This window comes from Euphorbia lathyris, chromosome 8 (genome assembly GCF_963576675.1).
Source record: "Euphorbia lathyris chromosome 8, ddEupLath1.1, whole genome shotgun sequence".
In the NCBI taxonomy this organism is placed as follows: Eukaryota; Viridiplantae; Streptophyta; class Magnoliopsida; order Malpighiales; family Euphorbiaceae; genus Euphorbia; species Euphorbia lathyris.
Genome location: NC_088917.1, coordinates 43,059,800 through 43,072,994, shown reverse-complemented (window position 1 = coordinate 43,072,994; position 13,195 = coordinate 43,059,800). Strand labels below are relative to the sequence as shown.

General features: G+C 34.5%; 1 non-coding gene across 1 annotated transcript; it reads left to right on the top strand.

Annotated features, from left to right (window-relative positions):
• Window positions 1–10,347: 10,347 nt before the first annotated feature.
• Window positions 10,348–10,454, top strand: LOC136204336 (small nucleolar RNA R71). The gene has a single exon (XR_010675180.1). It is a non-coding gene; the product is annotated as a small nucleolar RNA R71 (small nucleolar RNA).
• Window positions 10,455–13,195: the final 2,741 nt, after the last annotated feature.

The following is a 13,195-nucleotide window of genomic DNA, read 5'->3' as shown; positions in this document are numbered from 1 at the left end:
TTTGGTCTTCGAACAAAGGAAGGAGTTTCTGAAGAACGCGTGTCGCGACCGAGAATTGTGGATTCTCGGTCGCGGCTTTCATAAAATTCTCTACCGAGAATTTGTTTCCTCAACCGAGAATTTGACTTTTCTTCTGTTTCTGACCTCGTCTTTATCCTCGTTTTGGTGTAATTTGATCTTCGTCATTTTTAACTCCTTTTGTAGGGTTTTTATTCTATTTTTTAGCTCTTTTCGTTCCTATTTGGATTTTACCAAATATTTAGGTACCTTGTAAGAAAGAAACATATTCGAGAGTAAAAGCATTCTAAACAGATATAAACAGCACAAATTCGTAGCAATATTGATGTAATTATTGATGATATTTTAGGTATATTTTGGGCTTCACAAATCTCCACACTTAATCTTTTGCTAGTCCCGAGCAAAATTTCACTGAATTTATTCTTTAATTAATCTCTTTATAAAAATAAAACATACATCTTGGTATTACCTTTTAAATTAGTTAAGCCGAAAAGACTAACTTCGCATGGCAAATTCATACGCAAAATATCAAACTAACATAGTATAATAGGCGATATATCATTCGTCTTGTATTTTTAATTTTGAAACTGAAGTATTCAGGACGAAATAAGCACGCATGTTATTGAGTCTTTCGTCTCAAGGCATTTTAAAGCACAAAATTTCCTTTCCCAAACCTAAACTAATATATAAGATATATTATATGAATAAGTATTTAGGATTAATTTATTTACTTGGTTACGCCCGAGATAAGGGTAGTCTTGATCGTAACCTTATACGTATGTTATTGCTTAGTGTTCGCTTAAGAGGTACCGACCATGCCATGGGTGGACGCAATCGTTACTTTAAACTTAAACACGTGTATTTTTCTGATTTTAAACGTTCCTTTCATACCTCGATTGTGATAAGGGTGGTCTCAACCGTGGCCAAAAGTAAACGGTACTTAATTTTCTTCCCTTTCATACCTCGATTGTGATAAGGTTGGTCTCAATCGTGGCCAAAAGTTAAGAATTTAACTAATTGATTAATTAATATGAAATACAAAATTTGAAATTGTAACTTGGGAAAAAGAAAGATAGCACATTCATCATATATTGACTTAAAATTCAACATGTATTATGGCTAAAGTTTCCTTAAAAACTTCAATTGGTGTTTATGTAAGACGAAATCAAACCGAGCTAAAAACTGTTAGTTCAATTTAATGCCTATAAACCTAATTGAAAATTTAAAATAAGATTTATTGTATCATGAATTGCATGATATAAAATAGAGATTGAAATAAAGAATTTATTTACTTAAATACATTCACTCGAGACGTTTTTTTAAAAAATCGTATAAGAGATTTGTGAAAAATTTGAAAAACTATACCCGTATAGAAATATTATTTCTAACGATAATGATAACCTAAAAATAAAAATCATATTAACTTATGATTAATTTATAAACATATGAAAATATAAAGTTAATAAAAATAGTGTGAAAATAAAATGTGTTGCAATATATATGTTGCATTTGCATAAAAATTATTCGTTGCATTTGTTATTTGTGCTAAAAACGAAAATGATATATGTATATCTCCTCCCACACTAAAATTGGACCATGTACTCATTGGTGCATAAATGGACATAACATAAAAGAAGCACGAAATAAAGATAGAAATTTAGCAAATGAAACATTCAACATAAAATTAAAAATTGTATCAAACAGCATAAATAACATTGTACCAAACTGAAATTTAAAAATAACATAGCAAGATAAAAATAAAAGGAACAACCTAGGCATTAGGCGGGGAATCCGGAGGTGTAGGTGAAGTCTCCACATTTCGGCGTCGGAAAAATGAAAGCATCCGAGACCGAGTAGACCTATGCTCACGCCTCAAAAGATTGAGGTTGTCATTCATCACCATGTTATTTTCTACCAAATCATCAATTCGTAAATTCATTTGGCGATTGTTGGAATTGATTTGGTTCAAAATCCGCCTAAGATCAACCGGATCATCATCTTGAGGTGCTTGGGGTTGTGGTTGAGCTTGTGGCGCATCCTCCTCTCCTTCCGCCTCGCCTCCGCCTTCGGTACCTACAAATTGAGAACCTGAAGCGCCTCCACCCATAGTGCCACGAAGATGGGCAATACGGGAAGCATATGAAATAAAGACGGGAGGACCCGTAGGAAGCAATAAGTGAGCCCGCTCAAGAGTCGAGATGTCCAAGAGTGGAATATACCCACGGTAGGTGGACATGTCATAATTGGCCAATTCACCCCGTGCTCCCAACACAATAGCGGTGATAAAATTACAGAGAGGGATTTGAATGGTAGTAGCCCTCGAAGCACGGAATAAATTATCAAACAGAATACCAATGCTATCAACCCGCAAGCCCTTAAACAAACTATCCAAAACAAACAAATCCCGAACCTGAATCTTCGAACTCTCAACACGACCAAACAAAGAGAAACTTAAAAATTTATGAAAGAAGAACACACAATTGTCCTTAATCAACTTGCTTGAGGTGTTTTTCGAATTGAAATAGTCTTGATCCGAAAGAGTTTGCCAAATAGCATCATTATCAAAATCCTTAGGCTTATCATAAAAATCAGAAGTAGGGAAACCAAACATGTTTCCCATTGCTTCATAATCAATGGTGTAAGTCACACCATTGTTCCTAAAAGAAATTGATGTCTTCTTCTTGTCCATAGTCAAGGTGACCAAAAACTCCACCACATACTCATTTATACGGGGAAAACACATAGAAACGAATTCTTGCCACCCCAAAGCCTCAATAAAAGCATCAATTCTAGTGGAGAAATTCAATGCTCTTACCGAATCGAAGTCTAGGAAGTGCATGTCCACAAATTGGCGATCGGCTTGTGAAAAGTGAGTGAAACGAGCAGCTTCCTCCTCCGAAGCGATATCGAAATAAGCCCCGCATCGAACCCGTAGGCGATTAGCTTCCGTAATAGTGGGCTTGTGACCAACACGCTTAGTTCTAGGCATGTTAATGGTGTTTAGGGTTTTGAGAAGAAGAAAAGAAAAGATAAATTGAGAGAAAGAGCAAAGCTTGAAGATAAGTTGGGAGTTGGAATGGGAGGTGATTGAAGTGAAAAGAGTATAGAAATGGTAATGAATAAATTGGGAAGAGTAAAAGTTGTTTTATGGGGAAGAGTTTGGAGTAGGGGATTGGGTAAAAAGAGAGGTGATGTGAGGTTTGCGTAAGAGGTAGGTTTATATAGGGTGAAAATAGGTAGATGTAGAGATAGAATAGGAATAGGAATAGGCTTGAAAAATAGGGCAAAAATCGGAATGAATCTCACTGCAGGTCGCGTGTCGCGACCGAGAATGGCCGAGCCGCGGTCGCGGCACGCGAATTTCAGAGAAAAATTTGCTCTGAATTTCGACCGTTTTTGCTGGTCATACCGAGAATTATAAATTCTCGGTAGAGAATTGGTCAAAAATGGCTTTTTATGTGCCTTTTGACTTGGTTTGTGCAATTTTGTTGATTAATTGGGTACTGAACTTAATATAAATTGTCCCTGCACTTAAAAACTAAAATAAATGATATTAATTGCAAAGAAAACCAAAGGTACAAAAGAATTAATCTATTTATGTCCCTGCCTTAATAATTTGAATTAAAGGGAAATAAATTGTATATGAAGAATTAATGAAACTTAAATGCTCATTTATGCATACAAGTTAAAAGAATCATATTAAGTGCATAGTAAGTTCATATGAATACATATTAAATACATGAAATTATTCAATTGAAAGAATTGAAAAAAAACCTAATGTATTAAATTCAATGAATTAAGTTTGTGAAATTGGATTATGCGTTTGAATAATAAATCATAATAGATTAATCTAAACATTTAATTATCCTTATTTTACCAATAAGTTCAACTATCAGAAAATAAATGAACTAAAATGAATAGAAAAGTTAATTTATTAACAAAACACATATGTACAAAATAGAAAAGTAAACAATTCAATTACAACAAAAATAAGAAAAATATGTACAAAATAAAATTGAAAAACCTAAACTATTCTATATAGTCATCCCTATCAAGCGGGATTCTTCTAGCCCTATAGCGATCAATTTGCAACTGCACGAAAGCCTGACGTTCCGGTGCAGAAAGAAAATGAGGGCCTGCTCGAAATACACGTTTCACAAGTCCTTCGTACTCAAGAAACTCATAATCGAGAGTCGGGAAACTCTCATCCTCGCTCCAAGGAATATCGATAGTACCCTTGGTACCGAGAATTATCCCACAAATAATATTCCCGAATCCAATCTTTTTATCCGTGGATCGAGATGCAGCAACAAGACCTTCCATCAGAATTTTGGAAGAATCTACTGTATTGCCTTGGAACACATCCCCAAGGATATACAAATCAGTGTCACGGACCACACTACTGAATGTGCGACCAAACAGACTGTGACACAAAAATTTGTGCAAATACAGCATGGAACTGGAGTGAAAAGACTGATTGTAGGCGAGTTTAGAATTGAATCGCCAGAATCCAGTGAGCATTCTCCAAATATCAGTGGATGTCATGTCTTTTTCAGGATGACGTTTGATTGTATCCCTAGGGGGAAAACCAAACCAAGCATGCAACTCAGGATAGCCGAAAGTGAAGATTTCGCCATCTCGACGAAAACTGAGACGTACCCGTCGTTTATTGACGAAACGAACGGTACAAAAGAATTCGAGTATCCAGTCGCCTATTATAGGAAATCGCATTTTGGCGAATTTTGTCCACCCTAAGCGTTCCAAATAGCGGCTCATGTCATCGCTAATTCCAAGCTTAGCGTTAAGAAAGTCATCCATATACAACATTCCAGTGAAGAATTTGTAACGGAGCCTCCAGTAACGCCTACCTTCATCGTGATTGAAGATAGGAAATGGCGCCCCATATCGTTTGGATAAGTCTGGGCGTTTGTTGCTTGAAGCAGCATTGTTCTTTGAAGGTTTGTTTTTGGTAGGCATGGCGTAGAACTAAAGATACAAGGTTTTTGTAACTTAGGAAAAATGGTGTTTGAAGAAAATCAGAAATTTGATCTGACAAAGATGAAAAGATTTGTAACAGAACCAAGATCCTCAAGGACTTATTTATAAGATTTTAGGATGAAATGAGGTGTTGTTTTGATGGGAAAAGGCATAAAATTATACCTTTCTGAATTGAAGAAACTTAAGTTTTCGTTTATGAAAGGGTTTGTCTGCAGGTTGAAGATGATTCAGGCCTGATATTGCAGAAATAACGCGTGTCGCGACCGAGAATTCCAAATTCTCGGTCGCGACACGCTGATTTCCTTGCGGAAATCAGGCGTCGAAACCTATATCCCGATTCTCGGTAGAGAATTTAATATTCTCGGTAAGTTCAGAAAAACCTAACCTATTTGGACAATTGTGAAAAAGAGGATTCTCGGCTGAGAATTCCAAATTCTCAACAGAGAATTGCCTGAAACTTCAATTTCGGTTTAATTGCCTAAAATCAAATCTAAAATCATGAAATAAACATTTTTATGTATCTAAATCATAATATAAAATCATCTAATCATAAAAATGGCATGTGTAAAAATAAAATAAAATAAATAAAATAAAAATGAACAAAAATCTAAAAGAAATAAAACAAAATAAACTGTTTAGAAAAGCTAAACGATTTAAACGTCAGATAATAATGTTACGAACTTAATTCCTATGTGTGAAATATTTTCGTAATAAATTTTACATCGATTACCATTAACTTTGAAACAAACTCCGTTAGGGCCTTCTAGTTCTAAAGAACCATAATCGAATGTTTTGACGACTAAATACGGTCCTATCCATCTGGACTTAAGTTTTCCTGGAAATAAACGAAGTTGTGAATTAAATAACAGCACCTTATCCCTAACATTAAAGTGTTTTACTTTAATCTTGGCATCATGCCATTTTTTCACTTTTTCTTTATAAATCTTTGCATTTTCATAAGATAGATGGCGTAACTCATCTAATTCATATAAATCAAGCAAACGTTTCTTCCCTGTTTGTCGTAAATCAAAGTTAAGTTCCCAAATAGCCCAATAGGCTTTATGTTCTAATTCGACTGTCAAATGACATGCCTTCCCATACACTAAGCGGTATGGAGTCATTCCTATTGGTGTTTTAAATGCAGTACGGTATGCCCATAACGCATTATTGAGTTTACAAGACCAATCTTTTCTTGAAGATGAAACTGTTTTCTCTAGAATCCATTTGAGTTATCTATTAGATATCTCCGCCTGACCATTTGACTGAGGATGGTATGGCGTAGACACGCGGTGGCGTACTCTATATTTTTTCATAAGCGTATCAAAACTTCGGTTTATAAAATGGGTACCGCCATCACTAACGATGACTCTTGGACAACCAAATCTACAAAATATATCGTCAAGAAAATTAACAACTACTTTAGAATCGTTTGTCGGGGTTGCAATTGCTTCAACCCACTTTGAAACATAATCTACGGCGACTAATATGTAAGTTTTACCAAAAGAAGGGGGAAAAGGTCCCATGAAATCTATTCCCCACATGTCGAAGACTTCAACTTCTAGCATGGTTGTGAGGGGCATCTCATCTTTCCTTCCTAAACTTCCGGTTCTTTGGCACTTATCACAACGAGTAATAAATGAACGGACGTCTTTAAACATCGTAGACCAAAAGAAACCACATTCAAATATTCTAGCTACTGTCTTGCTAACTCCATTATGTCCTCCATAAGAGCTAGAATGACATTCCGACATTATGGATTCATATTCATTTTCACCAACGCATCTCCTAATTATCCCGTCACCACAAGTTTTGAACAAAAAGGGGATCTTCCCAAAAATACTGTTTAATGTCAAAGAAAAATTTCTTCTTTTGTTGGAAAGATAATCCTTCCGGAGCAATATTGGCTGCAAGATAATTAGCAATATCTGCATACCATGGCGACATGACACTTTTTATTTGATAGATATGTTCATCAGGGAAATCATCTCGTATACCGATAGTTTCACCTATAAGACCGTTTTCATCTTCAAGTCTCGATAGATGATCGGCGACAAGGTTTTCTACTCCCTTTTTGTCTTTAATTTCTATATCAAATTCTTATAACAATAAAACCCATCTAATGAGACGTGGTTTTGCATCTTTTTTAGCAAATAAATACCTTAAAGCTGCATGGTCAGTATAGATAATAACTTTCGAACCTAACAAGTATGACCTAAACTTATCGCATGCAAAGACTACAGCTAACATTTCTTTCTCTGTTGTGGTGTAGTTTAATTGTGCACCGGACAGTGTGTGACTTGCATAATAAATGACATGAAGTTTCTTATCCTTCCTTTGACCTAAAACACATCCGACAGCTAAATCACTTGCATCACACATAATTTCAAAGGGTAAATCCCAATCGGGTTTAGCAATAATAGGTGTACTGACTAAAGCTGTTTTCAATGTTTCGAAAGCTTTAACGCAATCTTCATTAAAATCAAAAGTTGAATCTTTCATGAGTAAATTAGTGAGTGGTTTGGAAATTACAGAAAAATTCTTAATAAATCTTCTGTAAAAACCGGCATGTCCTAAAAATGACCTTACTCCCTTAACAGTAGTTGGAGGGGGTAATTTTTCTATTATTGAAGTTTTTTCTCTATCCACTTCTAATTATTTTTCAGATATTTTGTGACCTAAAACAATTCCTTCGTCAACCATGAAATGACATTTTTCCCAGTTTAATACCAAATTTGTTTCTTCACACCTAGACAAAACTTTATCCAAGTTTTTTAGGCATGAATCAAAAGAATCTCCGTAAACTGAAAAATCATCCATAAAAACTTCCATGATATCTTCAATGAAATCATTAAAAATCGCAGTCATACAGCGTTGAAATGTTGCAGGTGTGTTACATAGACCAAATGGCATTCTCCTATATGCAAATGTTCCGTAAGGACATGTGAAGGTCGTTTTATTTTGGTCATCCGGGTAAATATATATTTGAAAGAATCTGGAGTAACCATCTAGAAAACAGTAGAAAGCATGACCAGCTATCCTTTCGATCATTTTATCAATGAAAGGAAGAGGAAAATGATCTTTCCTAGTTGCTTTATTAAGGTTCCTATAATCTATACAAACTCTCCAACCAGTGGTGGTTCGTGTAGGTATTAATTCACCTTCTTCATTCCTTACAACTGTTATGCCTCCCTTTTTAGGTACACAATGGATTGGACTAACCCATTCACTATCCGAAATAGGATAAATGATTCCATTGTCCAGAAGTTTAGTAATCTCATTTTTTACTACTTCTTTCATATTCGGATTTAGGCGTCTTTGCCTATCCGCTTTAGGTGGCTTATCTTCTTCTAAGTGAATTATATGCATTACAATGCTCGGATTAATACCTTTTAAGTCTGAAATTTGCCAACCCATACTCCCTATCCTATTTCTGAAATTTGCCAACCCATACTCCCTATCCTATTTCTAACAACTTCTTTCAATTTCTCTTCTTGAACTTGTGTTAACTTGTTAGAGATAATTATAGGTAGAGAATCGCCTTTGCCTAAGAAAGCGTACCTCAAATGACTTGGTAATTCTTTAAGTTCTAATTTAGGTGGAACTATAATCGAAGGCGGAACCGGTCCATCTTCTCCAATCAAAGGTTCTGGGTCCTTATCTTCTAGTTCCTCACTCATTATAGGTTCTATTATTTCTTCTTTTTGAACAATGTCATTGACACATTCTTCAATTAAATCAAGTTTCATACAAGCGAAATCTTCCATAGGATATTTCATAGCTTGGTTCATATCGAACTCAATCTTATCATCTCCTATTCGTAAAACTACTTTCCCTTCCGACACATCAACTAGAGCACGTCCCGTGTTCATGAACGGTCTACCAAAGATTAGCGGACAATTAACGTCATAAGCAAAATCTAAAATAACGAAATCGGTAGGAAAAATAAATTTATCAACTTTAACTAAAACATCCTCAATTATACCATATGGTCTTTTAGTGGTTTGATCCGCTAATTGCAAAACCATATTGGTACGTTTGATATCTTCTTCTAAGCCTAACTTATTAAAAATAGATAATGGCATCAAGTTAATGCTTGCTCCTAAATCACAAAGACAACTTGGGAATTCAATGTCTCCCAATTTACACGGAATGGTAAAACATCCGGGATCTTTGAGTTTGGTGGGCAAATTACTTGACACAATTGAAGTGCAATCTTCAGTTAGTGAAATGGATGAAATTCCTTCCCAACTGATTTTCTTTGAAATTAAATCTTTGAGGAATTTACCATAATTTGGAATTTACGTAATCGCATCCATAAACGTCAAATTAATATGCAAATTTTTAAGTTTGTCTAAAAATGTTAAAAGTTGTTTGTCATAGTCCTTATTGCGGACTTTGTGTGGAAAAGGTGGTTTGGGTACAAAAGTTTTTGTACTAGAGTCAATTGGTGCATCTTTTTTATTTAATGTATCTTCTTTGGGCTTTGGTAAATCAGTTCCAGGTAAAGTCGAATTTCCGGGCATTTCCGGGCCTAAGTAATTTTTCCCTGAATGAAGAGTGATAGCCTTAACATGCTCTTTCGGATTTTCGTCCGTATGGCTTGGAAGACTTCCCTCTTTGCGAGACAGAATTGATTTAGCGAGTTGTCCAATTTGAACCTCCAAATTATGGATGCTAGATGATTGGTTTTTAATAAGCTGATCGAATTTATTCTCGATCCGTTTAAAACCATCGTCGTGATTACTTATTTTTCCGCTCATAGCATCAATAAATTTGTCGATTTTAGAAGATAAAGTGCTAATCGTATCTCTTGATTGATTTTGATAATTAGCAGTATGATTTTGATTAGCATTAGCATTATTATTATTATCTCTCCAGTTAAAGTTAGGATGATTTCTCCATCCAGGATTATATGTGTTGGAATAAAGGTTATTGGTTTGGTTTTGCCCTTGGACAAAATTTACCTGTTCAATTTCGCTCATACCTTCATAATCCACATCCGTTTGGATTGGCTTACCATTAGGATCACACGGTGCCATAAACCTATCAATTTTGTGCGATAAGGTAGAAAACTGGGCTTGCAACATCGCAACTGGATCAAGATTCACTATACCTTTAACCGATGACGTTGTTGAGGATGATGGTTTCGCTACTGGTATGTGTCCACGTTCCGCGGGCCACATACTGCTGTTGATTGCCATTTCCTCCAAAAGTTCTCTTGCTTGGGCAGATGTTTTCTTCATGAATAACCCTCCAGACATAGCATCCAATGAACCTCTAGTTGTAGGATTTAGTCCATTATAAAATGTTTGCATTAAAAGTTCAACGGGCAATTGGTGGTGTGGTCACAAACGTTGAAGTTCTTTAAAACGTTCCCAAGCCTCATAAAGAGTTTCATTATCATTTTGAGAAAAAGATGTTAACTCTTTTATGACTCTTGCGGTTTTTGCTAAAGGAAAAATTTTTGATAAAAATGCTTGGGCTAATTGCTCCCAAGTCTCAAATGATGCGGCTAGCATAGAAGTTAACCACTCTTTGGCTCGATCCTTCAAAGTAAAAGGAAAAAGGCGAAGTTTGATTGCTTCTGCAGTCACGTCAGTAATTTTAAAAGTGTCACAAATTTCTAAGAAATTTGTCAAATGGGCATTAAGATTTTCGTTAGGTAACCCGTAAAATGTTACGTTATTTTGCAACATATTAAGCAATGCTGGCTTAATTTCAAAATGGTGTGCATTAATTTGGGGTCTAACTATACTATTTGTTACACTGGCCACTCCTGGCCTAGCGTAATCCACGAGTGTAGCCATAATTTCTGGCTCGGTAACTCTGGTTTTTATTGGGGTCTTGTTTTTGTTTTTGTTGTCTCTCTTGTTCTTTTTAAGAGTCCTTTCAATTTCTGGGTCAATAGGATCTGGTGACGTGCCTGAACTTCGAGAACTGCGCATGAACCTGAAATTTCGCACGAACCGAAACTACCTACAAAACAGAATTTGAAAAATAAATATGTAAGTAATTTGAAATAAATAAAATATAAAAGTTTGAATAAGTATAAATAAACCTAGATTCGAAATAAAATACGAAAAATCTAAATTTTTTGTCAAAAATTTTGGCGTTCCCCGGCAACGGCGCCAAAAACTTGTTGAGCGATTTCCGCAAGTGCACGGTATACGCTTGTAGTAATAAAAGATATCGATCCCACAAGGAACGTTTTTTAACAAAAACTTATTTTGAATAGGTTAAATATACTTTTAAGATTTATAATAAGGAAAATCGTTAAATCGGATTTGGTTTTGAAATTGCTAGAATGAGAATTAGATTAGAGTATGAAGACGTTAGAAAATATTTTGTTTTAAGAATGAATTTGCAAGACAAAAACGTTTAGTACTTTTTAGAAAAGTAAACAAATATATTCAACAACTTTAAACTTTGTATAAATTATGACGATGAAATAAATGACGGAACGTCTAATTTTTAGACTTTGAACTGTAGTCAATCCTCCTACGGTCGGGTTAGATCGCTACCTTAACCAAATTAAAACTCTTTCGAGATAGAAATTTGTCTAAGTTGTTCAACAAAGTTTCCTTGTAAAGATTTTGAATTAAACTACGTTTTAATGAAAACACCAGCAGTCCACTTCGGATTCTTTACCAAAGTGCTGCATAAAAATCTATCGAATAGAATGGACTTTATTAGATGAAATATAAATTGATACAAGTTTACAGAGAACAAGGATCATGAAAACATTCTACGACTTGCAAGTGAACGGGTTGTCAATCCTTTCCTTGGGTTTCGTTAGAGTTTGTCAGACTCAGGGCGGATCCTCTACTCAATCTTCTCGTTGAATCTTCGTAATAGAGACTGGTCTATCTACTACAAAAATGTAAACTAAATTTGAACAATGTATAAACGCTACTATGTTTGTTATTATTAAATAAACAATGTGTGTACATCATATTGCTTTGAACAGAAATGAAATCTAAATTCTGAATCACTTGACTCCGAATTTCTGCATAAATTCTATACTAATCTCTTTCTTCTATCTATTCTCTTCTCTTCATCAACTCTTTATTTATAGATGTTGAAGAGTCTTGATTGAAGTGTCGTGTCCGTTGTGAAGGATCGTATCCGTTGTGAAAGGACGTCTTTATCCACCCTAACGAACGCGTTTCATCGAAAACGAAAGTGTGCAATTGGCTTATACAGATTTTCTGCTCTTATCGAGAATATTTAATTCTCGGCCAAGAATGGGGGATCATCATTTTGGTCTTCGAACGAAGGGAAGGAGTTTCTGAAGAACGCGTGTCGCGACCGAGAATTGTGGATTCTCGGTCGCGGCTTTCATAAAATTCTCTACTGAGAATTTGTTTCCTCAACCGAGAATTTGACTTTTCTTCTGTTTCTGACCTCGTCTTTGTCCTCGTTTTGGTGTAATTTGATCTTCGTCGTTTTTAACTCATTTTGTAGGGTTTTTATTCTATTTTTTGATCTCTTTTCGTTCCTATTTGGATTTTACCAAATATTTAGGTACCTTGTAAGAAAGAAACATATTCGAGAGTAAAAGCATTCTAAACAGATATAAACAGCACAAATTCGTAGCAATATTGATGTAATTATTGATGATATTTTAGGTATATTTTGGGTTTAGCAGGGCGTGATACTCATACGCCCGAACCGCAGATATGGCGTGATGCTCATATGCCCGCCCAGTGGTTCGGGCGTGATTCCCTTACGCCCCACGTTGTTTTTGTATAAAAAAATATATTATTTAACATTTTAGTTATTTAGTGTAATTTTATAATTTTAGTTTAATTTTAGTATAAATTAAGTATAGTTTTAGCATGATTTTTATAATTTTATTAATTTAGGGTAATTTTATAAATTTAGTATAATTTAGTATAAATTGAGTATAACTTTAGTATAATTTAGTATAAATTGAGTATAATTTTAGTATAATTTAGTATAATTTTAGTATAATTTTAGTATAATGTATTATAATTTTATTAATTTAGTGTAATTTATTATTATCATTAGTATTAATTTAGTAGTATTTTAGTATAATTTTATATAAATTGAGTATAACTTTAGTATAATTTAGTATAAATTGAGTATAATTTTAGTATAATTTATTATAATTTTATTAATTTAGTGTAATTTATTATTATCATTTGTATTAATTTAG